This window comes from Canis aureus, chromosome 22 (genome assembly GCF_053574225.1).
Source record: "Canis aureus isolate CA01 chromosome 22, VMU_Caureus_v.1.0, whole genome shotgun sequence".
NCBI lineage: Eukaryota > Metazoa > Chordata > Mammalia > Carnivora > Canidae > Canis > Canis aureus.
Window position 1 is genome coordinate 43,782,915 of NC_135632.1, and position 24,486 is coordinate 43,807,400.

Sequence of the window (24,486 nt, forward strand, 5' to 3'; positions counted from 1 at the left end):
CATGGGTTACCTTCTTGCATAGAGAGACAGAAAAAAACTCTGATTACACAGATATCCCCTCCAACCCCTGAATCCACCCCCCCACACACACACCTCCTTTGCAGACAGTGCTCTGCCCATTCTCCAAATACTACATCAGAGGTCTCGGCTCAACCTGTGAACCTCCCTGGATGGGGTGGAAAAAGCCCTTATTTTATGTAATCATTCATTTATCTCCCACACAGTTTGAAGCCTGGAGGCAGGGCCAGTGAAAGACTCTGCCTTCAGTGAGTTCACCATCTACGGGGGAAAACCAGCATGATAAACAACCTTATGTCTGGTGTGGTGTCGGTTACACCAGAGTCAGCACAGCGCAGGAGAGCCTCCAGCCTCTCTGGGAAGAAGGCTATAGAGCAGGAGGGTAAGAGATGCTGGCCTTTAGGAGCTGAACCTAGAGCTAAATCAAAGGCCAACTGGAAGTTGGGAAGGGAAAGTAACAGGAAGCTCTGAATCCAAGGGAATAGCCTGTGCACAATGGACAGTGCTTAATCTCTCCTATGGGCAGGGATGGGGAAAACAGAGTTGGGGGAAACGGTCCTCCATGGGGCAACATCAAGAAAAATGAACAGAGGGAAGAAGATGAAAGTGGCCACAGGAGACAGAGTTTAAAATTAAGCTAGCCTTAGTGCATTATCCACCATATATGAATTTTTCCACCTGATTTTTTTTTTAAAGTAGGCATCATACCCAACTCGGGGCTCAAATGCACAACGCTGACATCAAGAGTCACATGCTCTACTGACTGAGTCAGCCAGGCACTCCACATATGAATCTTTTTGAGGAGTTGTGACAGATCAATCCAAGTAGTAACGGATGTCCAAAGTTTAAAGATAAAAAGATAAAATGCAGAAAATCTTCCCTTCTCCTTGCTTCTCCCTACCCCCACCCTACCTCCCAAAGGTCTAGGGAGAGAGGGGAGAAGCTATGATGAGTCCTGTCAAAGGCTGTGTCAATTTCCAAAAAAGGAAAAAGAGTCTGAAGGCTTGTGATTTTTAGGAAGCATCATGACTCAAGATAAGAAGAAGCATCATGATTCAAGAGAAGAAGGTACTTTGGGGAGAGGATTGAAAGGACATTGGAAGGTAGGGAGAAGGTGGGAGAGTGAAAAAAAGGTGAGGTGATCTGTGCAGGACCATCTGCACCAGTCAAGAGACCATCCACAGATAATCATGAAGATTAAAGCAGGAAGATGAGGATACATTAGACCAAGAGACAATTACCACTCTATATGGTTTCCATTCTATTGCTGGGGATCTGGAATAACAATGAATAAAAACCCATGGTCCTTGCACGTGCATGTGTTCTCTGGGCAGAGATGGAAAAGCAGCTCATCCACACACACCTCGCTATTTCCTGGCTCAAGCCAGCACTCCAACACAAATCTGTGTACTACAAATCCATGATCTCTCCATTGTCCCTGCCTAGTCACCTTCTAGAGCAACTTTTTCAGTGGTTGTTCACTGAAAGAATATTTCGAAGTGCCTCCTCTGTTTCAAGTGTGGCAGCAAGTGCTGAGGTTACAAAGACAAAACAGATGCAGTCCACATCCTGGTGGGGAGGACTTTAGAGAGCTGAAAGAAAAGCATGGCAACAGAGAATCACCCATGTAAATAACACAGATGAGCCAAGTGGTCCACAAGGAAGGTAGATTAGGTCTGGGAATGCTGTAGGAGGTTTTCTTACTGTTTCTGGAACATGACAAACACACTTCTGACTGGTGGTGCCTCTGCCTGGACCACTCGTCTTCCAGATTTTACCTGAACCATTCCCTGGCTTCATGCATGTGATCAGTAGTTATCCGCTCAGAGAAATGGTCCACCTAAGGCAGCATTCTTCACCACCACACTTCTCCTTTCACCTTCTTTTATCATTCTTCAGCACACTTATTTAACTGCATTTGTGCCCATGTTCTCCGCCTTCACATCCATTACTAGATGAACTGTCCATTCTCCTATTTAAGGCCAAATCTTGTGTATTAAGGCCAAATCATGCTTCTCTCTTCCTCCAAGATATCTTATCAGCAACTCTCTCTTCATCCCGTGTCATTCATGTTTTCCCTATCATTCCCATCGCATGCAGATGTGCTTGCATTATTTCACATCTCAAAAAGATTTTTAAAAGCTTCTCCTAAAACTCTTCCATTTCTGGGAAGCTGGAATAGATACACACTCATCTATTCTTTATGCTAGGCACAATAAAAAAAAACCTGGACATTGCATATAAGACAAATACAAGAAACTCTGAATAATGAAGGAATAGAGCAGACTGTCTAGAACCCTAAGGACCCAAGGGAGGACATGGTTGTTCCCTAGCTTTGTTTTTGCCTCATATATCCTCACCAAGAGCTGAAAACTCAAACTAATGGACACAGGTGAAAACAAAAACAAAACCACCAAGAAAAGGCTTCTCTGTCTAATCTAAAGGACCAGGAAAGGAGTAGCCCAGCAAGACAGAAACCTTTAAATGATAACCATTCTACTTTAGCACCACACCAGAGGAAACACTGGCCCCACCCCTGCTCGTGTCAGCAAATGGCAAGATATATGGTGGGAGAAAAATCTTTGCAAACTACACAGCCAACAAGAGACTAAGAGCAATAATATATTTTTTCAGCTCTCAAGATTAATGGTAAAAAATGCAAACAATCCAATTAGAAAGTGGGAAAGTCATGTGAAGGACATTTCACTAAAGAAGATATACAAAAGGGATGCTTGGGTGACTCAGTGGTTGAGCATCTGCCTTTGGCTCAGGGTGTCATCCCAGGGTCCTGAGATCGAGTCCCGCATCAGGCTCCCCACAGGGAGCCTGCTTCTCCCTCTGCCTCTACCTCTGCCTATGTCTATATCTGTGTCTCTCATGAATAAATAAAATCCTTATGAAAAAAAAAGAATATGTACAGATGACAAATGAACAAGCGAAAAGACATTCTACATGGTTCACCATTGGGATAATGCAAATTAAAACCACAATAAGATACTATCATATATCTCTCAGAATAGTGAAAATAAAAACAGTGACACATCAAATGTGGAGAAACTAAATCACCCATGCATTGCCAGTGGTGTAGACACTCTAGAAAATAGTTTGCAAGTTCTTTAAAAACTAAATGTACAGCTACCATATGGCCCAACAATCGTACTCCTAGGAATTTATCCTGGAGAAATGAAAACTTATGTTCACACATGCATAAAAAATCTGTGCACAAATGTTTATAACAGCTTTATTTGTAAAAGTCAAAAACTAGAAATAGCCCAGACATTCTTCAACAGACAAATGGTTAAAAAAAAAATTGTGGTATATCAATACCATGGAGTCCTACTCAGCAATAAAAAGAAATGAGCTATTGATATAAGCAACAACCTGAATGTAGCTGCAGAGAATTATACTGAGTGGAAAAAAGCCAATCCCAAAGGTTTACATACCTTTGGAATCATAGGATTCCATTTATATAACATTCTCAAAAGTACAAGATTCTAGAAATGCATTAACAGATTGGTGGCTGCCAGAGGTTAAGGATGCGGTGTTACTCTTAATGGGCAACAGAGGGGATCATTGTGGTTGCAAAAATACTTTGTTTCCTGATGGTCAATGTCAACCTCCTGGTTGAGATACTGTTCCATAAGCTCCATAAGTATGTAAGATGTTACCATTTGGTGAAACTGGGTGTACATGGAGTCTTCCTGTGTTATTCTACTATTACCTCCAAATCAAAACTTAAATCAAAAAATAAAAAATTTGGGGACCTGGGTGGCTCAGTGGTTGAGCATCTGCCTTTGACTCGGGTCATGATCCCGGGGTCCTGGGATCGAGTCCCACATCGAGCTCCCCACAGGGAGCCTGCTTCTCCCTCTGCCTGTGTCTATGCCTCTCTATGTGTCTCTCATGAATAAATAAGTAAAATCTTTAAAAAATAAAAAAATAAAAATAAAAAATCTTAAACTGACAGAAAAAAATTATAAAGCATTGATTCTAAAAACACCTCCTGAAATCATTTCCCCTTCTCTACTACAACCCATTTCTAAAACTAGAAGAAGAGGGAGGGGAGCAGAGGGAAGTAGACAGCCAGGTAGGCAGGTCCTGGCACCAGCAGACCAAAGCCACCAAGGATCTAGGAGCAAGAAACAGACCTCATTGGGGCCTGGAATTTAGCTTAGCAGGAAGATGGAAAGCCGAATTACCCTGTATTCTCCTTCACAGAAAAACTCTTTCTTAAAAAAAAAAAAAAAAAAAAAGGTTTCTTGTCTATTTCTTGACTCCTTTTTCTCTCTTTCCATTCTCTTTTAAATGCACTCCAATCAAACTTCTGTCCACATGGTTTCACCGAAATAGTTCTGACCAAGTTCATTTACTCCACCTTTCAAGCTTCTTCTAGCTGGTCTAAGAATTAAATTAATATGAGACTGATTAACAGGAAAAAAGAACAAAGTTTAATTATGCGCACACAAAGGCCCAATCATGAAATTGAGGCCCAAAGAAATGACCGAGGTAGGCAGCTTTCATAGTTTTTAGACAAAGAAACATAAATTTAGATTGGAATTGACAGGACAAAGAAAACTTAACGTTTGGGAACTTCAGTTAGCAAGGAATTTTAAGGAGAATTTGGGCTGGGGTAATAAATTAGTAAATGTAACAAGGTTTGTTTATATAGGCTTCTTTGGCCCTCAATTCCCTGTCTGTGATGATAAGGATGTCTCTCCCCCTGCTGGTGAAGGCAAGGTACCTTTCATGTGGGAGATAAATTTTCTGCTTTCTAGAGACAAAGCAGGGGTCAAAGTGTTCTTCCTACCTTGCCATTTAAGTGACTCTATTTTGAAGTTTTTTTTAATTTGTTTTTGTTGTTGTTGTTATTGTTTTGTTTTTTGTTTTGAGAGAGGGAGAGTGCATGCAAGTGGGGATGGGGGCAGAGGGAGAGGAAGAGAAAGAATCCTCAAGCGGACTTCCTATTGAATGCAGAGCCCAACCTGCGGCTCAATCCCACAACCCTGGGATCTCCACCTGAGCCAAAATCAAGAGTTGGATGGTTAACCGACTGAGCCACCAAGGCATCCCTCTTAATTCAAAATAATCAATATGACAAAGTGGTACATTTTAGGGTGGCCTGCCCTGGGCCCTCACATGAGAGATTGATGATAAATATAAGAAACGGGCATGATATGATGCAAACAGAGCTGTTATTCATCAGGTATGTAGTTGTAAGGCAGAGCAGTTGAAACATTTCTGTACATCTGCCCTAAAGCCTAAGTGCCCCTGGCTTCCCTGACTCTTCCCAGGAACACCATCTGCCTCCATCTCCCTAAGATCCTAAAGGATTGATACTCAGCACAGCAGGGGTCTGTAGGATCTATACCTTATTCCACACTCTATATTTCTATACCTATAGTGTGGGTTGTTAAATATTTTGTATATCATCCCTGCTAGGAAGATGGTAAGTGCTATAGAAATGACAAATAGAGCAAGACAATGGGATAAGAACAGTGATTTTTAATCGAATGATCAAGAAGGTGGCATTTGAGCAGAGATCTGTAGGAAGGAAGGGAATGAGCTTTGCAGTTCATCTGGGAGAAAACAGTCTTGTTAGAGGAACAGCAAAGGGGGCAGAAGGGCAAGAGATGAAAGCAGTGAAGTAGTGGGGTGTCAGATCCTGGTGGAGCTTCTAGGTCATTGTAAGGGCTTTGACACTGACTCTGAGTGACATGGGAGCCCTGGAGGGTGCTCGGCAGAGGCAGGATGTGATCATAGATATATAGATATGGCTGTAGGCATGGATGGCTTTAATGAAATATAATTTATATACCATATAATTCATTCAGTAAAACACGCAGTTCACTGCGTTATAGTATATTCACAGGGTTATGTAGCCATCATCAAGGTCAATTTTAGAATATCTTCATCACTCCACAAAGCAACCCCTTCCCTTTGGATGTCACCTCCTCACCCCAGACCATAGTAATCACCAGCCTACTTTCTGTCTCTACATATACTTACTTATTCTGGACATTTTGTATAAATGGGATTGTATAATATGTGCTCTTGTATGACTGGCTTCCTTCACTTAGCATCGTATTTTCAAGATTTATCCATGCTGGGATCCCTGGGTGGCGCAGCGGTTTGGCGCCTGCCTTTGGCCTGGGGCTGATCCTGGAGACCCGGGATCGAATCCCACATCGGGCTCCCGGTGCATGGAGCCTGCTTCTCCCTCTGCCTGTGTCTCTGCCTCTCTCTCTCTCTCTGTGTGACTATCATGAATAAATAAATAAAAATCTTTATTAAAAAAAAAAAAAGATTTATCCATGCTGCGGCACATTTCAGTACTTCATTCCTTTGTATGACCAAATAATATTCCATTGTCTGTATATACTAGATCTTGTTTATCTCTTCCTCTGTTAATAGAGTTCAGGGTTGTTCCTACCTTTTGGCTATTATGAATAATGGTGCTTTGAACATTCATGTACAAGCTTTTATTTTTGTTTGGGCTTATGTTTTCATTTCTGTTTGGTGTATACCTAGGAGTGAAACTGTTAGGTCAACTGGTAACTATGTTTAACTTTTTATGAAAATGCCAAACTGTTTCCTAAAGTGGCTGCATTTTACACACCCACCAGCAAAGTATGAGGGTTCTTTCTTCACATTGTTGCTAACACTCATCTTATTTTTAAACTAATTGTCATAGTAGGTGTGAAAATGTTACAGCACTGTGGTTTCGATTTACATTTTCCTGATGACTGATGATGTTAAGCATTTTTTCATGCGCTTAGTGGCCATTTATTTTTCTTCGGAGAAATGTCTATTCAGATCCTTCATGTATTTTTTAATTGGGTTATTTGTCTTTTTATTGAGTTGCAAGTATTCTTCATATATCCTGGATTGTCAAATATTTCCTCCCATTCTGTGGGTTGCCTTTTTGCTTTCTTGACGGTATCCTTTGAAACACAAAATTTTTAATTTTGATGAAGTGCAATTTATCTATCTTTTTCTTTTGTTGCTTATGCCTTGGTGTCACAGCAAAGAATATGTTGCCAAGGGATGCCTAGGTGGCTCAGCGGTTGAGCATCTGCCTTTGGCTCAGGGCATGATCCCGGAGTCTAGGGATCGAGTCCCATATCAGGCTCTCTGCAGGGAGCCTGCCTCTCCTTCTGCCTATGTCTCTGCCTCTCTGTGTGTCTCTCATGAATAAATAAAATCTTTGAGAGACATAGAGAGAGCACAAGCGTTCAGAAGGGAAGGGGTCAGATTCCCTGCTGAGCATGAAGCCCAATATAGGACCTGATGCAGGGTTCAATCCTAGGACCCTAAGATCATGACCTGAGTCGAAGTGGGTCACTTAACCAACTGAGCCACCCAAGTGCCCTTAAATCAGTCTTAAGCCAATTTTTTCAGGCCTTGTCTTATCAAGGCTATGAAAAAAAATACAAAGAATTTGGGCTTTTACATTTAACTCTTTAATTCATTTTGATTTGATTTCTGTGCATTGTGCAAGGTAGGGGGTCCAGCTTCATTCTTTGGCACGTAGCTATCAGGTTGTCCCAACATCATTTGTTGAAAGAACTATTCATTTGCCTCATTGAATGATCTTGATATCCTTAATTAATGAACCATAGATGTATGTATTTATTTCTGAATTTCCACTTCTATTCTATATATATGTGTATATCCTTACACTAGTACCACACTGTCTTGATTGTTATTTCTTTGTAGTTTTGAAATTGGGAAGTGTGGGTCCTCCAACTTTTTCTTCTTTTTTCAAGATTGTGTTGGGTATTTTAGGTCTCTTGAATTCCCACATGAATTTTAGGATCAATTGTCAATTTCTACAAAGAAACCTATTGGGATTTTGATAGGGGATGGCATTGAATCTATAGATGAATTTGGAGAATTGCTATCTTACTAATATTCAGTCTTTTAAATTATGAGCATGAGATGTTTCCATTTATGTAGATTTTCTTTAATTTCTTTCAACTTTTGTAGTTTTCAGAATATGTTTTGCATTTCTTTTGTTAAATCTATTTCTAAGTGTTTTATTCTTGTGATTGCTCTTATAAATGAAATTGTTTTCTTAATTTCATTTTTGGATTGCTTATTACAAGTATATAGAAATCCAACTGATTTTATAACTGGTATCTTATCATTTCAGTCAGCTCATTAATTAGTTCTAATAGTTTTTTAAGTGTATATCTTCGGATTTTTCAGAATATAAGATTATGTCATCCACAAATAGAGATAGTTTCATTTCATTTTCAATCTGAATGTCTCTTGTTCATTTTCTTGCCAGATTCATATTTTGACAAATGCCTCTGGCTGCCATGTTGAGAATACACCAAATCAGGATGAGAGAAAAGTAAAAGTCCAGGTGGGAAAAGATTGTGCATGGGAAAAGGCAGGAGCAGGCAGGAGTAGATGGGAGCAGAAAAGTCACAAAGTGGTTCAGGGCATTTCTCTTTGGTTCTTCTCTTATTTCCTCTTTGTTTTACTGATCATCTTGAAGATTTTTCACCTTGACCAAAAACAAAGCCAGCACTAAATTTCTTAAAATCCTCCTGTGGTAAAATTCTTAGTAAGCAGTTCTGCACGAAGGAAGCAGATACCAGACAGAAGACAAGAGAAACTCAAACCCTACATGTTCCAATTCTGCAAGAACAGATCCTACAAGACTAGTTGGACTGGAAGACCTATTTTTATGAAAGGGAGAAAAGAGAAGTATCCATCACCAGGTCTCAGAAATGCTGCAACCCTCAGCAACCAGCTAAAGATAGCCCAGGAAAGGAACTCTGTGCACAGAGGGGCCCTCAATACTCTGGGTATAGAGGATATTTCAGGCTTCTCCATCACTGAAGAAGCCATCTCAAATTATCTCAAATGATCAGATCCTTCACTTTGGGAAAACCAGCTGAACCAGTCTCTCAGGAACTTCTCCCTGAAGACAGAAATGCAGGAAAATTCTCTATAAGTCCCCCTCACATAAGCCCTTCAAATCAGATGTGATTGATCTGTCCCTCATGGTAGGCAGGACTCTAGCATTCTAATAGGGCCTGGGGGCCTAAGGTGAGGCCAGGAAGGCACTCTAACACTAGCATGACTCTGAGAGTGATGGCCTCATTAAATTGCATATCCTGGGTGCTTTGCTTTTGCCTCACTGTACTGCCAACCCTGGTTCACATGCCAGGTCTACTACTGACAGGCCATGTGGACCAGGACTAATCCATCATCCTCTTTGGGCCTCAGTTTATTCATCTGAGAAGTTGAAGTGGAGGACTTAAATCAGTGTTTCTCAATAGTGACCCATGAACCTAAACTAATCCTTAATTGTCAGATTCATAGAACCTTTACCAAATATCCTAACTTCTTAAAATGTATAAATTGATTTTTGAAAAAAGATTTTATTTATTTATTTGAGGGGGGAAGGTGAAGAGGAAGAGGGGAGAGAAATTCTTAAGCAGACTCCATGCTGAGCACGGAGCCTTATTCGGTGCTGGATCCCAGGACCCTGAGATCACGACCTGAGCTGAAACCAAGAGTTGGACTCTTAAACATCTGTGCTACCCAGGTGCCCCTACAAATTGATTTTTTTTTAAACCTGCCTCATGAGAACTTAATGTATGACTATAGAATTAGTAGATATGTTCAGTATTCTCCATATGACTCAGCCTTCTTAAAGAAACTGCTTTTTTTTAAATTTTTATTTATTTATGATAGTCACAGAGAGAGAGAGGCGCAGAGACACAGGCAGAGGGAGAAGCAGGCTCCATGCACCGGGAGCCCAATGTGGGATTCGATCCCGGGTCTCCAGGATCGTGCCCTGGGCCAAAGGCGGACGCCAAACCGCTGCGCCACCCAGGGATCCCAAGAAACTGCTTTATCTTATGTACAGCTTTGTAGGGGTTTCCCCAGGAACTATTCTAACTTTGGCTCCCTGCCCTGACCAAAGGTGATCAAACCAGAGGTAGACCACTGAAAGATGAACCAATCTATAGCCTGGATGGAGCCAAGTAGATTATTCCTTTCAAGCCACGGGCATTGTAGAGCCCCTATAGTCAATAATGGTGTGCAGTCCAGTGGTCAAATCAGACAGATAGAAGTTGGTGGCTATGGGGCACATGTGCAAGCAGGGGAAGCTGTTTACAAGAAGGAGGAGGCAGAGAGAAGCATGATGAGTAAGTCCTATAGTCCATGAAAGATAACAAACTACTTAGCTTTTGAAAGATGTAGAGGATCCTCAGTTCCCAACTTTCCTGTTCTAGCACCAACGTGAGTCATGAACTATCCTCCCATTCTTGATATGAGTCCCTTACACAAACTACAGCCAAAGAAATTGTAATTAAAGTGGAGGAAAGGACAAACTCTTCAACAATATAATTGATTGCTATACTTGGGAAAAGATAGGATTCCTGCCTCATATGTAAAGAAAAAATTCCAGAGGGATTAAAAAATAATGTTAAAGAAGAGAATTTTAAAAATGTGTATTCCCAAACAACACTCATTTCTATACTGCCTACAAAAGACTCATTTTGGACCTAAAGACACCCACAGATTGAAAGTGAGGGGATGGAGTGGGACGCCTGGATGGCTCAGCAGTTGAGCATCTGCCTTCAGCTCAGGGTGTCATCTCGATCTGGGGATCGAGTCCTGCATTGGGCTCCCTGTGAAGAGCCTGCTTCTCCCTCTGCCTCCCTCTCTGTGTCTCCCATGAATAAATAAATAAAATCCTTATAAAAAAAGAAAGAAAGTGAGGGGATGAGAAATATTTATTATGCAAAAGGATGTCAAAACAAACCTGGAGTTGACATTCTTCTGCCAGACAAACTAGACTTTAAGCCAGACTGTAACAAGGGATGAAGAAGGACCCTATATGATAATTAAGGGGTCTATCCAACAAAAAGACCTAAAAATTGTAAGTATTTATGCCTCCAACATAGGAGTACCCAAATATATAAAGCAACCAATAACAAACATGATGTTTGTTTGAGTTCATTGATAATAATACAATAATAGTAGGGGAGTTTAATATCCCAGTTATATCAATGCGCAGATCATCAAACAGAAAATCAATAAGGAAACAATGGCTTTCAATGACACACTGGGCCAAATGGACTTAAAGAGATATATTCAGAGCATTCCATCCTAAAGCAGCAGAATACACATTCTTTTCAAGTGTACATGGGAATTCTCCAGAATAGATCACATACTAGGTTACAAATCAGGCCTCAACAAATACAAAAAGATTGAGATCATACTATGTGTATTTTCTGACCACAACACTATTAAACTTGAAGTCAACCACAAGAAAAATCTGGAAACACCACAAACACATGGAGGTTAAACAACATGCTACTAAATAAACAATGAATGGGTCCACCAGGAAATCAAAGAAGAGGGATGCCTGGGTGGCTCAGTGGTTGAGCATCTGCTTTTGGCTCAGGTCATGATCCTAGAGTGCTGGGACTGAGCCCCTCACTGGGCTCACCTAGAGGAGCCTGCTTCTCCCTCTGCCTATGTCTCTGTCTCTCTCTCTGCCTCTCATGAATAAATAAATAAAATCTTAAAAAAAAAAAGGAAAAAAAAAGGAAATCAAAGAAGTAATTTTTTTAAATACATGGAAACAAGTGAAAATGAAAACACAATGGTCCAAAACCTTTGAGATGCAGCAAAAGCTGTCCTAAGAGGCTGGTATATAGCAATATAGGCCTATCTCAAGAAGAAAGATAAATCTCAAATGACCTAGCCTATATGTAAAGGAGCTAAAAAAGAACAATAAATTAAGCTTGAAGCCATCAGAAGGAAGAAAATAAAAAAAGATTAGAGCAGAAATAAATGATATAGAAACTAAAAAACAATAGAACAGATCAATGAAATCAGGAAATGCTTCTTTGAAAAAATTAGTAAAATTGATAAACCCTAGCCAGATTTATCAAAAAGAAAAGAGAAAGTACCTAAATAAATAAAATCATGAATGAGAGAGAAAAACTAACAACTAGCACAATGGTGGTGATTAATTCAGGCAAGAATCATCAATGGATACTAAGTCAAATAAATGGAAGTTTAATGAGATGAGAATACTGACATGGTTTAAGAGTACCTTTTCACAAAATACTTATCAAGTTCAAAGAGAAAAGTGATGACATAATGTGGAAAAACCTAGAGGACAACAAATTTACCAAGTGATCAAGATTAACATCACCAGTAGTCGAATAGGTCAATATCAAGAGCTTCCTTATGTGATGTAGTGGGAAGAGCATCCCTTCATTATATTCCTCCCAAGAATGCATGTCTGAGTCCTGTCCTGAGGAAACCAGGCCAAGCTACATCCTACAGAATGAAAGGTCTATACTCTTCAAAACTTTTAAGGTTGTAAGGACAGGAAGAGACTAAAGAACTGTTCTAAGTTGAAGGAGACAAAAAAACGTGATTATTAGGTGAAAAGCACGAACCAAACAGGAAAGAGACATCATTGAATAGTTGGTGAAATTTGAATGGTCTTTGGATAGGATGTCAGTGTTATATCAATGCTGATTTCAGATTTCCTGATCTTGAGGGTCATATTTAGGAAGGGTCACACTGAAGATTTTGGGAGTTTAGGGCATCATGTTACAAAGATATAGATTTATGTGGTTTTCATTTTGTAATTGAGATACTATATAAACAAATTACATGTATATGACATTTATCATTATAATCCCTAAATACAGATTATATAATTTTGTCTTTCAGTCCTATCTACTTTTCAGTCCTATCTACTATTTTTTCCAGTTTATTTTTTTTTCCAGTTTAACAAATATATCTAATTTCTTGGAATTCCTACTTGCCACTTTTTCCATAACCATCTGTTTTTGTTTTACAAATAGAATATGTTCTCAATTCTCCCTCTAGTTCTGGACACTGCCAATTGCACATGCCACAAGTACCTCAATATCAGCCTGATCAAAAAGGAACTCTCCATCTTCATGCTTTCAAGTCTGTAGATCCTGCAGTCTCAGAGGCCACTGAAAGCAACAGCTTCCTCTCTGAGTGCCATGGGGAGCCAATGAAGGGTTTTGAGTAGAGAAGTGACATGATTAAATTTGCTTTTCATAAAAATCAGCCTATCTATCTCCATTGAGAATAGACTGTAAGGACGCCATGGAAGAAGCAGAGCTCAGGTAGAAGTAGGATGAAAAATTATCCTAGTTTTCTGTGGGGCTGAGGGGGTTTCCTGAGACTGAACTTCGAATGAGAAAATCAGGCAAACTGGAAAGAAGTGATCATTCTAGTAAGGATGTTATTACAGAAGGCCCAGGTGTGAAATGATTGTTGTATGGCATAGGTGACTACAAGGTGTCATATTCTGGATATAAAATGAGTATATTATATAATGTATAATGCATGAGATGTGTCATATGAGAAAAAGAGAGGCTTCTCATGTTCTTAGGTAGAATGCTAGGAAAGCTCATTACTGTTTTCTGTAACAGAACCAAGGACTATGGGAGGAGCCATTTGGGAAGAGGGATGTTGAGATGAGGAGCTCAATGTTGAACCTATTAAACATGTGATGTCTTTTGACATCCAAAAGGAAATATGAAATAGGCAGTTATATTCACGAAGTCTTGAGATCAGAGGAGACAAGTTGGGGCTGTAGATATTATATATAGATGGTCTTCAAAAAGAAGTTCATGAAGAGTGTAGATAAGAGTTCAAGAACTTAGTCCTAGAGACTCCAGCATTAAGAGGGTGGACAGTGGAGGGTGAACGAGCTATGGAGAGTGAAGAGGAGTTGCCAGTAAGATTGGAGGTCAACCAGGGGAATGTGAGGGCTTGAAGCCAAGTGATGACAGTGTTCAAAGAGGAGTGATTGCCTGCATCTGACTTAAGATGGGATCTGAGAATCAAGCATTGGATTTAGTTATAAGGAGATCATTGTTGATCTTGACAAGATTTATCTTGGCAAAATGGTGAGGGCAAAATCTTTGATTAAGACAGAATGGAGATGAAGAATCAGAGGCAACTAGTTTAGACAAGTTTTTCAAGTTCATCTGCAAAGGGAGGATGAGAGAAAGGCAGTACCTGGAGGGGAAAGGCAGAGGATTGTTTGTTGTGTTTCAAGACATGAAAATACCTGCCTGTTTGCATGCTGATGGGAATGATACAGTAGAGAGGGGAAGATGATACAGGACAGAGGGGAGGCAGAGGTGAAGCCACATCCCTAGGATGGAGAGAAAAGATGGGATCTAGGGCATAGGGGAAGGAGCTGGGCTGCTCTAAGAGCAGGGACAATGACTTCATGGTAAGAGGAAGACAGAGGATCAGGTGATTGGGTAGATATGGTGTTGGGAGCTCATGCGAATTCTCTTCTAACTCTTCTAATTCTCAGGGAAATCAAGGTGGCCTGCTGTGGGTGAGGATGAGGGAGGCCATACTGGAGGTCAGAAAAGAGAGATAGAGATATACAAACATTGTTTATAGGAGGAAGGGAGTGAGTTACTGAATAGCACGCTGGGTCACTTGAGGTTTTGGTAGGCACGAACTTAGAGACCAGTCAGCAATTTAAAACTTTCAGTTCCCTGAATTATTTTTGTTTGTTTTTTTTTTTTTTTCTGTTTGTTCATCTTGGTCCTTCATCAATTTTGTTGTTGATTTTGCAGAGACGTCTGGTGGTTAGTCATTGCCTATTCACGATTGAAACGAAGGGCTAGGTTAATTCATGTAGGTGACTGAGATACAATCTTGTTGGAAAGACCCTCCAAGTGCTGCATAGACTAAATGGAAGTAGACCTGCAACTAGACACAAGTGGTCAGGCCTCAGAATAAGGTATTCAAACTCAATCTAAACAGCCTCTGGTAGTTAGATAATAGATAGATAGATGATAGATAGATAGATAGATAGATAGATAGATAGATAGATAGATAGATAGATTATATATTGTAACAGCAGTAAATGTCACCTGCAAAGAAAGGAGTATCAGACCGTTATCAGCAACCCAGGAGGTAGAAGCCAAACACCAAGCCTTCAAAATTCTAGAGGTCTAGACCCAGCTCCATTACCAATACAACTGGCGAGTAGTGTAAACACAATTTTCACAGTATTGGGATGTATCCCAACAAAATAAGGGAATAAACAGAGGCAGAAAAGGGTAAGAAATAAGGAATCCCTCTCAGGAGAGCAATGAAGGGAAATTCTAGGAGAGGTTTACTTTTAGTTACTCCTGCTTGCATACCTTTCCTTAGATTTGAATGTCAACCTTGTGCATTTATCACTCTTACAACTGTTAAAAACAAAAGAAATAATAGGCCCAAGGTAGTCATTTGCCCCCAGGGTAGCAAATCAAGACTTAATTGTAGTTTCAACCTCTCCCAGGAGTGGAATTTTAAACCAATCAGTCTGGCATTTCCTGGTCAGCATGAATGAGGTCATCTGCCTGATAAGACCCCAAACTTCCCCCAAGAGAAGGTAATCATGCTTTAAATAATCCTTTTTTTTTTCTTTTGCTAATAATCTCCTTGTTCTACCCTCCTTCCTATAAAAGCCTTCCATTTTTTGCATTTTGTTTTTTTTAAGATATTTATTTATTTGAGAGAGAGAGAGAGCATGCAAACACACACACACACACAGGAGCAGGGGAGAGGGGCAGAAGGAGAGGAAGAAGCAGGCTCTCCACTGAGCAAGGACCCTGGGATCATGACCTGAGTCAAAGGCAGACGCTTAACTGACTGAGCTACCCAGGTGCCCCATTTTGTACAGCTCCTTGGAGAGCCTGTCTATTAGGTGTCTTAAATTAGCCTGTCCTATGACTAGGAGTCTACTGTATTCACAAATTGTTGGATAAGGCCAATTAGGTCTCAAGGTAACTCAGCTGAATTTTTGTGGGTTTTTTTTTCTGGGGCAGGGGTGGGTGGTGGGGGGGCTAGTGAGTTAATACCCACCAATCCCCCCCCACCCTCAAGTAATTACATTCCGGGCTTTCACTTTTTCTTCCAGTTCTGAATCCTTCTGGTTTTTTCCTCTTACGAGAGAAAAGTCAAAGTAGACTTAAGGTCATCAAAAACAAAAAAACATTGGCCAAGGGCTCATTACTTGTTTGTCTTAGATTTTTTGCGGCCACGAAACTCCATATTTCTGTGTGGTCTCCAATCCAGGTACATGTTCACTGCCACTTATAAAGTGAAGGATATAAATGAGGATATATCAGCTGCTATAGTGAATAGATTTTGTGAAGTGCCTTCTGTTTTAATGCTTTAAGTTTATTACATTTTGTTGACTCCTGGCATTCTACTTTCCTAGATTATAAAAAGCCCTGTGTATGCAATTTGATTTAAAAATGTGCCAATGCTCTATTCTGTTCCATTAATCTATGTGTCTGTTTTTGTGCCAGTACCACACTGTCTTGATGACCACAGCTTTGTAGTACAACCTGAAATCTGGCATTGTGATGCCCCCAGCTATGGTTTTCTTTTTTAATATTCCCCTGGCTATCCGGGGTCTTTTCTGATTCCACACAAATCTTAAGATGATTTGTTCCAACTCTCTGAAGAAAGTCCATGGTATTTTGATAGGGATTGCATTAAACGTGTAAATTGCCCTGGGTAACATTGACATTTTCACAATATTAATTCTTCCAATCCATGAGCATGGAATATTTTTCCATCTCTTTGTGTCTTCCTCAATTTCTTTCAGAAGTGTTCTATAGTTTTTAGGGTATAGATCCTTTACATCTTTGGTTAGCTTTATTTCTAGGTATCTTATGCTTTTGGGTGCAATTATAAATGGGATTGACTCCTTAATTTCTCTTTCTTCAGTCTCATTGCTAGTGCATAGAAATGCCACTGATGTCTGGGCATTGATTTTGCATCCTGCCACACTGCTGAATTGCTGTATGAGTTCTAGCAATCTTGGGGTGGAGTCTTTTGGGTTTTCTATGTACGGCATCATGTCATCTGCAAAGAGGGAGAGTTTGACTTCTTTTTTGCCAATTTGAATGCCTTTTATTTCTTTTTGTTGCCTGATTGCTGAGGCTAGGACTTCTAGTACTATGTTGAATAGCAGTGGTGAGAGTAGACATCCCTGTCGTGCTCCTGATCTTAGGGGAAAGGCTCCCAGTTTTTTCCCCATTGAGAATGATATTTGCTGTGGGCTTTTTGTAGATGGCTTTTAAGATGCTGAGGAATATAGAAGTGGACCCTCAACTTTATGGTCAACTAATATTCAACAAAGCAGGAAAGACTATCCACTGGAAAAAAGACAGTCTCTTCAATAAATGGTGCTGGGAAAGTTGGACATCCACATGCAGAAGAGTGAAACTAGACCATTCTCTTACACCATACACAAAGATAAACTCAAAATGGATGAAAGATCTAAATGTGAGACAGGATTCCATCAAAATCCTAGAGAAGAACACAGGTAACACCCTTTTTGAATTTGGCCACAGCAACTTCTTGCAAGACACATCCATGAAAGCAAGAGAAACAAAAGCAAAAATGAATTATTGGGACTTCATCAAGATAAAAAGCTTCTACACAGCAAAAGAAATACTCAACAAAACTAAAAGACAACCTATAGAATGGGAGAAGATATTTGCAAATGACCTATCAGATAAAGGGCTACTATCCAAGATCTATAAAGAACTTAAAATCAACAGCAAAGAAACAAACAATCCAATCATGAAATGGGCAAAAGACATGGACAGAAATTTCACAGAGGAAGACATAGACATGGCCAACACTCACATGAGAATATGCTCCACATCACTGGCCATCAGGGAAATACAAATCAAAACCACAATGAGATCCCACCTCACACCAGTGAGAATGGGGACAACTAACAAGATAGGAAACAACAAATGTTGGAGAGGATGTGGAGAAAGGGGAACCCTCTTACACTGTTGGTGGGAATGTGAACTGGTGCAGCCACTCTGGAAACCCTGTGGAGGTTCCTCACAGAGTTAAAAATAGACCTGCCCTACGACCCAGCAATTGCACTGTTGGGGATTTACCCCAAAGATACAGATGCAGTGAAATGGCAGGACACCTGCACCCCGATGTTTCTAGCAGCAATGTCCACAATAGCCAAACTGTGGAAGGAGCCTCAGTGTCCACTGAAAGATGAAAGGATAAAGAAGATGTGGTCTATGAATACAATGGAATATTCCTCAGCCATTAGAAATGACAAATACCCACCATTTGCTTCAACGTGGATGGACCTGGAGGGTATTATGCTGAGTGAAGTAAGTCAATTGGAGAAGGACAAACATTATATGGTCTCATTCATTTGGGGAATATAAGAATTAGTGAAAGGGAATAAAGGGAAAGGAGAGAAAATGAGCGAAAATATCAGTGAGGGTGACAAAACATGAGAGACACCTAACTCTGGGAAACGAACAAGGGGTAGTGGAAGGGGAGTGGGTGGGGGTTTGGGGTGACTGGGTGATGGGCAATGAGGGGGGCACTCGGCGGGATGAGCACTGGGTGTTATGCTATATGTTGGCAAACTGAACTCCAATAAAAAATTTTTTTAAAAAATAAAAAGTTTCATTTGCCTAAATAAATAAATAAAAATGTGCCAATGCTGGGGCACATGGGTGGCTCAGTTGGTTAAGTTTCTGACTCTTGATTTCATATCAGGTCATGATGTCAGGGTCATGGGAATGGAGCCCCAAGTTGGGCTCTGAGCTCATGGGGAATCTGCTTGAGATTCTCTCCTCTTCCTCATCCTCTGCTCCTCCCTGCCTCAAATAAATATTTTTTTAAATGTGCCAATGCCTATACATTAACAAGTTTTTTAAACATAAAACTGCATAAAACATTTAATTTATTGTCTTTGGGGATATTTGATGTATCACCAGTGTATCACAACTGAGCCATTAATTGTTTCATCTACATTCTCATGACACTGCTGAGGAATCAGCTGTTGAGAAATGTGCACGTTCCTACAACAGCTGTATTCAGTCTGTCAACACTTCCATCATTCACAATGTTTATCTTCTTAGTAGTGGTGACTGGTTTTGTTTTGTCTAATCTCAAAGCTTTTATGGCTGCCTAAATGAAATACATTCCTGGAATTCTGCCCTCATAGCTTTTCATTGGTGACTATCTTCGAGACCCTCTTGCAGCAACTTGAGCTCCAGGTGACACCAGATTTTTGTTCTTCAACAGACTTGATACAGTGACAAGATCTGAGGTGGACTTCTGGGGGTGGTTGGGGGTCAGTGAGAAACACAGGCATGGTATCCCTCTAGGCCTTTTGAGTTCATGGTCTTTCTTGCCATTTCTGAGGGCCATTTGGCTCTCAGTCCTGAGCTCTGTGCCCTGCACCGAGCTCCCCATCTAATTGGCTCTCCTCCCCAGGGCAGGTCAGATTGAGCTGGCAGCAGGTTCCTCCCAGAGCCAAGTGAGCTACCAGGTGGTTCTGGTTGGAGCCAGGCTCATAGCCCTTCGGATCGCAATTCCCAGGTTTTTCAGTGGGAAATCTCAACCTTTGCCATGTTAGGAATCATTCGTGGTTATGGCTGGAGTTGTCTGGGTCCAGTTTAAAAACCCAACTGGGGGATCCCTGGGTGGCGCAGCGGTTTAGCGCCTGCCTTTAGCCCAGGGTGCGATCCTGGAGACCTGGGATCGAATCCCACATCGGGCTCCCAGTGTATGGAGCCTGTTTCTCCCTCTGCCTGTGTCTCTGCCTCTCTCTCTCTCTCTCTGTATCTCTCATGAATAAATAAATAAAATCTTTAAAAAAAAAAACAAAAAAAAACCCAACTGGGTTCAGCAGGAGGCCTCAGGTGAATAAAATTTGTTTCAATGGGATGCTTTGTATCTAAAGAACTGAGCATGCCATCTTCTGGCACCTGTGCTTACCATAGTCCTGGCAGGGTGGGAGGCAGGCGAGGGGACCAGCATCAGAGTAGGGGACCATCTGCAGGGTGACAGAGTGCTGGACCCACGGTGGGCCCGTGTACCCATACGCCCAGGCCTGTGCACGCCAGCTGCTCTGGGATACCCAGGCTGAGGAGGCAGTGGCTGGGGAAGGCTGGTGAGGTCAGCAGAAGGAGGATCAGAGGCCGCAGATGCCCTGTGCACAGAGTAGGCATGAGGCAGCTAGAAGCTGGGACCCTGTGTCTACAGAAGACCTCTACTTTATGGTGAAAGGAGAGGTACAGAAGGCAGTCCACACTGCTCAGGGATTATTTGACAAATGGACAGAGCTCTTCCAGCACCCCTTCACAGCTAGGAGGCAAGAAATCAGCTGGATCGCCATCAAGCTGAGAAACAACCTCTCGAGCATGGAGTGGGATCGAGAGGACCTTGAGATCATCAGCATGGTTGAAGCAAATCCTCGAAAATTCAACCTCAACGTGACTGAATTGAGTATAAGAAAAACCTTTATCCAAGTACTCAGCCAGTTGTCAGGGACATGAAGGATCAGATGTGAGCTTCATCTGTACAGGCATTAGCTGAAGAAAAACTAGACAGGCACTGCTAGGGGACAGTCAGTGGTGGCCCGAACTTGAGCTGGAACAACAGAGAAATACAGATGCCTCAACTCTGAGCTCCAGTTGGCCAGCTCCCATTTCACTGAGGAGCAGCAAGCACAGCAACAGTGGGTCTGGAACAGCAGGATGAGCAGTTGGAGCGGGTCTCTGGCAGCGTAGGGGTGCTGAAGTCCCAGCACATTGGAGGGGAGCTGGAGGAACAGGCTGTATATAGATTCCTTGAGCGGATTCCTGGAGTGTTGCTGAGAATGGGAACCTGAGACAGATAGGGTTCTGTAAACTCCCTGGAGATTTGGGCACCGAAGAGGGTAGGCCATAAACTGCCTTCATTTTATCATCCCATGACTCCTCTGCTCCATCAAACAGAACTTCTTGCTCTGCATCTTAAACTTTAACTTAATTTTTAAAAGTGTGTAAATTTAACTTCAATTAATAAAAAAAAAAAAACTTCCATTTTGGAAGAATGGCAAAATTTTACTGAAAGTGATGTAGCACTGCAAGGGCCATTATGAGCAACATTCCACTTAAACAAGACTGCTCATTTAAGAAACTGGCACTTGAACAGTGTGGTACTGGCACAAAAACAGACACATAGATGAATGGAACAGAATAGAGAACCCAGAAGTGGACCCTGAACTTTATGGTCAACTAATATTCGATAAAGCAGGAAAGACTATCCACTGGAAGAAAGACAGTCTCTTCAATAAATGGTGCTGGGAAAATTGGACATCCACATGCAGAAGAATGAAACTAGACCACTCTCTTTCACCATACACAAAGATAAACTCAAAATGGATGAAAGATCTAAATGTGAGACAAGATTCCATCAAAATCCTAGAGAAGAACACAGGCAACATCCTTTTTGAACTCGGCCATAGTAACTTCTTGCAAGATACATCCACGAAGGCAAAAGAAACAAAAGCAAAAATGAACTATTGGGACTTAATCAAGATAAGAAGCTTTTGCACAGCAAAGGATACAGTCAACAAAACTCAAAGACAACTACAGAATGGGAGAAGATATTTGCAAATGACACATCAGATAAAGGGCTAGTTTCCAAGATCTGTAAAGAACTTATTAAACTCAACAGCAAAGAAACAAACAATCCAATCATGAAATGGGCAAAAGACATGAACAGAAATCTCACAGAGGAAGACATAGACATGGCCAACACGCACATGAGAAAATGCTCTACATCACTTGCCATCAGGGAAATACAAATCAAAACCACAATGAGATCCCACCTCACACCGGTGAGAATGGGGAAAATTAACAAGGCAGGAAACCACAAATGTTGGAGAGGATGCGGAGAAAAGGGAACCCTCTTACACTGTTGGTGGGAATGTGAACTGGTGCAGCCACTCTGGAAAACTGTGTGGAGGTTCCTCAAAGAGTTAAAAATAGACCTGCCCTACGACCCAGCAATTGCATTGTTGGGATTTACCCCAAAGATACAGATGCAATGAAACGCCGGGACACCTGCACCCCAATGTTTCTAGCAGCAATGTCCACAATAGCCAAACTGTGGAAGGAGCCTCGGTGTCCAACGAAAGATGAGTGGATAAAGAAGATGTGGTCTATGTATACAATGAAATATTACTCAGCCATTAGAAACGACAAATACCCACCATTTGCTTCAACGTGGATGGAACTGGAGGGTATTATGCTGAGTGAAGTAAGTCAATCGGAGAAGGACAAACATTATATGGTCTCATTCATTTGGGGAATATAAATAATAGTGAAAGGGAATAGAAGGGAAGGGAGAAGAAATGTGTGGGAAATATCAGAAAGGGAGACAGAACATAAAGACTCCTAACTCTGGGAAATGAACTAGGGGTGGTGGAAGGGGAGGAGGGCGGGGGGTGGGGGTGAGTGGGTAACAGGCACTGGGGGTTGTTCTGTATGTTGGTAAATTGAACACCAATAAAAAATAAATTAAAAACAAAAAACAAAACAAAACAAAAAAACAAAACAAACAAAAAAAAAGAAACTGGCACTTGAGAGATGCACAAGGGATTCCAAGCTGAATAAACAAAATAGAATACCTACTTTAATTGATATGCAGAAACTTCCTAAAGGCTTCAAGATTCCAAAATAGCCTCACTAAAAGACTCATCACAAAAGGCTAATGAAAGATTAAAAAGGCAAGGGAAGGGAGAAGAAATGGGTAGGAAATATCAGAAAGGGAGACAGAACATGAAGACTCCTAACTCTGGGAAATGAACTAGGGGTGGTGGAAGGGGAGGAAGGCGGGGGGTGGGGGTGAATGGGTGACGGGCACTGAGGGGGGCATTTGACGGGATGAGCACTGGGTGTTATTCTGTATGTTGACAAATTGAACACCAATAAAAAATAAATTTATTATTATAAAAAAAAAGGCAAGAAGTACCAAAAATGCAAGGTGAGGATAGCCAATGTGATTCCTACCACTTCTGCGCAATCTCTTTTCACCTGAGTGCTCACATTTTACTAAGTTCTCTGTCTGAACTGCCTTTCACCTCTTAAGAGGCTACTAAACAGTTACCTTTTAAGATTTATGTATTCATTTTAGAGAGAGAGGGAGAGCATGTGAGCGGCACAGAGGAGGGGCAGAGGGAGAGGGAGAGAAACACTCAAGCAGACTCCTTGCTGAATGGGGAGCCCCATGCTGGGTTGGATCATGACCTGAGCTGAAATTAAGAGTCAGCAATTAAAAAAAAAAAAAAAAAAGAGTCAGCGATTAACTGACTTAGCCACTCAAACACCCCTAGACAAACCCAGGTATCCTCATTCAAAGTTACAGAATTGCAGGGGTGCCGGGGTGGCTCAGTGGTTAAGCATCTGCCTTTGGCTCAGGGTGTGATCCTGGAGTCCCGGGATCAAGTCCCACATCGGGCTCCCTGCATGGAGCCTGCTTCTCCCTCTGCCTGTGTCTCTGCCTCTCTGTGTCTCTCATGAATAAATAATCTTTCAAACCAAAACAAAGTTACAGAATTTCCTACACCTATAGAGGAAACTCAAAAGCTTTTGAAGAGTGTGGAGTCACCACCCAGGCCTGTGACTCTGGGCTGCCAGATCTCTATCAGCTTGTGCACTTGTTGGCAGGTCCTTGGGAAGCCCAGGTGGATTCAGAAAGCAAGATGGCAAATGAATTAGAGTGATGAATTAGAGATCCTCAACCAGAAGTGGCTGGCAGAATCTTTTTATAGGCCATTCCTAGAGTCTTAACTGCTTGCACTGATTGGTGTGTAAAACAAACATGCAGACAAAATAAAGATAAATCTGTGGCAGGTTTTAGAGCCCTTTTGGAAGGCCTTTTTCTACGGCATGTGGGGTTCCATACAATAAATCAGGTCACCCAGCCTGCCCTTTCTGTAAATGAACCATCTCCTGAAATCAGTAGTTGAAAATAAGGCAGGAGGCCACTGCCTGATTGAACTGTAACCATAGATGAGCAATTTGAAAGGACCCTGAGCAAAATCACAAAAATCCATCAAGCTAATGGCTCCATGGCTGTAACATCTTCAAGGCCACAAACTCAAAATAACACCTCTCCCACTGCACTCTCCTAGGGCTCCATCATCAGAAAAACGCTGGTCCAAAGAGTAATGCCTCAGGTATAAGACACTGGGACACTGGAAAAGAGATTGCCCTCAAAGGTCCTATGTGAATTCTCAAATGTCCTCATGTCTACCTTCAAAGGAGGGACCCCATAGGGGCCCCACCACAGATGACGGCTCTAAGGGGTTCTCCAGTAAATTATTGCCAATAATTCTCCTGAATAGCCTAGGGGAAACTAAAATCAAAATTAATGGGATACCTTGTCAAATTCTAGTTGAGAGATGCTTTCTACTTTGAACCCCCCCCCTCATAAAACAACAAATCCCTCAGAGTAAACAGACTTTTTTTTTTTAATTTATTTATGATAGTCACAGAGAGAGAAAGAGAGGCAGAGACACAGGCAGAGGGAGAAGCAGGTTCCATGCACCGGGAACCCGATGTGCGACTCGATCTCTGGTCTCCA

The 24,486-nt window shown here is 41.4% G+C and overlaps 1 pseudogene; it reads left to right on the forward strand.

Moving 5' to 3' along the window:
* The first annotated feature begins 20,057 nt into the window (after positions 1–20,057).
* On the forward strand, positions 20,058–20,743 carry LOC144294260 (syntaxin-6 pseudogene; annotated as a pseudogene).
* Positions 20,744–24,486: the final 3,743 nt, after the last annotated feature.